Source organism: Canis lupus, chromosome 31, assembly GCF_011100685.1.
Source record: "Canis lupus familiaris isolate Mischka breed German Shepherd chromosome 31, alternate assembly UU_Cfam_GSD_1.0, whole genome shotgun sequence".
Taxonomy (NCBI): domain Eukaryota; kingdom Metazoa; phylum Chordata; class Mammalia; order Carnivora; family Canidae; genus Canis; species Canis lupus.
In genome coordinates this window covers 16,512,428-16,515,966 of record NC_049252.1, presented here as the reverse complement: position 1 = coordinate 16,515,966, position 3,539 = coordinate 16,512,428, and the positions used below count along the sequence as shown (strand labels likewise).

Genomic DNA, 3,539 nt, shown 5'->3' with positions numbered 1-3,539 from the left:
ACATACTTGATAAAGGAATTTTATCCAAAATATCCAAGGAAATCTTAAAACTCAACAACAGGAAGATGAGCAGCCTGGTTAAAAAAAAAAAAAAAAAAAAAAAATGCTAAAAACCCTGAAAAGATATCTCACAAAAGACCTACAGCTGGCAGGCAAATAAGCTTAAGAAAAGATGTTCCATACCATTTGTCATCAGATAAATGCAAATTAACACAACAATGAGATACCTCTACAGAGCTGTTAGAATAATCAAAATCTGTACCATTCACAACACCAAATGCTGGTGAGGATGTGGAACAACAGTAACTCCCATTCATCACTACTGGCATGCAAAATGGGACAGCCTCTTTGGAAGACAGTTGGTGGTTTCTTACAAAACCAAACATAATCTTACCATATCATTCCAGCAATCACACCCCTGGATATTTATCCACAGGAATTGAAAATTTACGTTCACATGAAGACCTGCAAGCAAATATTTACCTAATCGCTGAAACTGGGAAGCAACCAAGATGTCCTTTAGCAAGTAAATACACAGAGATAAATAAAATGCTACATCCAGACAGCAGACATTATTCACTGCTCAAAAGACATGAAGTACCAAGCCATAAAAAGACATAGAGGAAGCTTAAAAGCATATTACTAAATGAAAGATGCCACTTTGAACATGCTGTATAATTCCAGCTACAGGACATTCTGGAAAAGACAAAACTATGGGTACAGTAAAAAGCTCAGTGGTTGCCAAAGAAGCCCGGGCAGGGGTCACAAAGAATTTCTGGGGTAGTGAAATTCTTCTTTATGATACTATAATGGTAGATAAATGTCATTACACATTTGTCAAGACCCATAGAATGTATAACACTGAGAGTGACCCTAATGTGAACTATGGACTTGTGCTGATAGCACGTCAAGGCAGCCCCATCAACTGTACAAATGTATCACTGTAGTTCAGGATGTTGATAGAGGGGGAAGTTGTGCAGACATGGGGTCAGGGCATATATAGGAACTCCCTATACTTTCTGCTCAATTTTGCTGTGAACCTAAAACTGCTCTGAAAAACAAATTCTACTAAAAATTATCTGAATCAGGAACTGAAATGTTCTACATGAGTAGAACTATGCAGTCTCATAATTATGTTCCAGTTTACTTGTAAAAATGACCGTATCAACTAAGGCAAAAACCTAGGACTTGGAAACTCTTTTTTTTTCCTCTCTTTCTCTCTCTCTCTGTGTCTCTCATGAATAAATAAATAAAATCTTTTAGGACTTGGAAACTCTTAATCAAACCTGTGGCAAGGCCGATGAAAAACAAGGGGAAAGAAGAGTTCCATTATATCAGGTATATAAAAATGGGACACTTGAACACATATCTTAGAAAATCATTCTTATAAGGGCATATTTTGTGGTGACACACCCTACCTTACCTTTAATAAGCCACACCCCTAGAGAGTCTCCTCCCCTTAAGTACTAGCACAACCTATGACTTCCTTGTAACCAGAAAAATACAGAAAAAGTAAAAGGATGTGGCTGATGTAATTAAAGTCTCAAATCTGTTGATTTGAGCTAATCAAAAGATTATCTTGGATAGACCTGATTTATAACAAGTTAAAGTTCTTAAAGAATACTGGGGACTTTCCCTGAGGTGGGAGATTTTCTCTCTACTGCCATTGAAGAAGCAAGCTCCCCTAAGTTCTTTATCAACTGGGAAATGGATTTTGCCAACAACCCAAGGAAGCTTGAAACCTAATCTTTTTTTCCCAGCCCCTAATGAGAATACACCTCTGCAGACTGCTTGACTGCAGCATGTGGATGCCTTAAGCAGAGAACTCCCGTTAGCTATACCCAGATTCTTCACCAATGGAAACAGAGATAAAAATGTCTGACGTTTTTACCAGTAAATGTCTGCTAAGTTTCTAGGCAGAAACAGAAAGGCAGTACAATTACCCAAGAGTTACAGGAGTGATTTAAGAATAACAAGGAATAGTCTTTTACCAATCAAATCAATAGTCAAAACTTTCCCTCTGAAAACATAGGTGTTCCACAAATTATTAAATTTTATTTATAGAAAAATATCAGGGACAGAGATAAGCCTATGTATTATACAAATAATTTGGACAAAGTAAAAACTGAAAGCTGTTAAACTCATTACCTACTATCACTTGCCGTAGGAATGCAAGAATGGGCTGGTATTTAAAAACTCTGCCTGTGTCTCTGCCTCTCTCTCTCTCACTGTGTGCCTATCATAAATAAAAAAAATTAAAAAAAAATAAATAAAAATTATCATTGTAAATCACCACATTAGCAGATTAAAGATAAAAAGAAAAACTCAGAGTAGACCCATGAGAAGACAACTAATACAAATGTAGCAATTATGACAAGTCCTACAACTTGATAAACCTCTCTGCCAAGAATCAAAGTGACATTATACTGAAGGGGGGAAATGTAGTCAATTCTTTTACTCTGAGCAAAATGCCAGCTTGCTCACTAATACAGCTTATCATCAATACTAGAATTCCCCGCAGGTCTCATCGATGAGGAGAGCCCAGAAGCAGCTGCTCTTCGGAAGCTTGAGGAAGAAACTGGCTGTAAAGATGATGTCGCAGAGTGTTCTCCAGCTGTGTGTATGGATCCAGGCTTCACAAACTGTACCACATACATTGTGACAGTAACTATTAACAGAGATGATGCTGAAAATGTGAGACCTAAACCAAAGCCAGGAGACAGAGAATTTGTCGAAGTAATTTCCTTACCAAAGAATGACCTGCTGAAGGGACTTGATGCTCTGATAGCTGAAAAATATCTCTGACAGTGGACACCAGGGTCTATTCCTGTGCTCTGGCACTGAAACGTGCAAACACGAAGCTGTTGGAAGTGCCTTTCCTGAAGTTTTAAGGCCAAAGGACAGTAGCCATGTTCTTATAATCAAGACCACCAGGCCTCCTTCACTAAGATTTTGTATTCAGCTTAGCTGAAATGTAGATTTGAAATTAGCTTTTTCCTTTTTTCATTAAATAAAAGCCAACGCAGAATACAAAAAAAAAAAAAAAAAAACAAAAAAAAAAAACTGGCTTGTCACCAACAAAGTACTAAAAGTCCTCGCCAAGGAAATAAAACCAAAGTTAAGGAACAAAAAGTAAAAAATTAAAAAAAAAAAAAAGATGATTTTTCTTTAGAATTAAATAATGATGCTGAAAATCCAAGAAGATCAATAATCACTCCTCTACAGCTAAGATGTACTCAGCAGAGTAATTGTATCATATATAAAAACAATAGCATTCAAAAAATCAACAATAGCAAAGAGTTTGTATATAAAAAACAAGAAATCATTTAGTATGACAGATAACTTATTTATATGATCCTACAAAAACTTTTCAAAATAAAGGGGAAGTTTGCTAAGCCTCACTTGCATATCAAAATTTGACTCTTAAAAATGTTTAAATCTCTGTGATGTCAAAAGCATAATGAGTAATGTTAAAAAATAAAGAACTGGGGAATCAGTCACATATAAGACAACAAGCAGCTAATTTAAATACAAAATTA

At 35.9% G+C, this 3,539-nt stretch overlaps 1 pseudogene; it reads left to right on the top strand.

The window, feature by feature from the left end:
• Window positions 1–327: 327 nt before the first annotated feature.
• On the top strand, window positions 328–2,891 carry LOC119877786 (annotated as a pseudogene).
• Window positions 2,892–3,539: the final 648 nt, after the last annotated feature.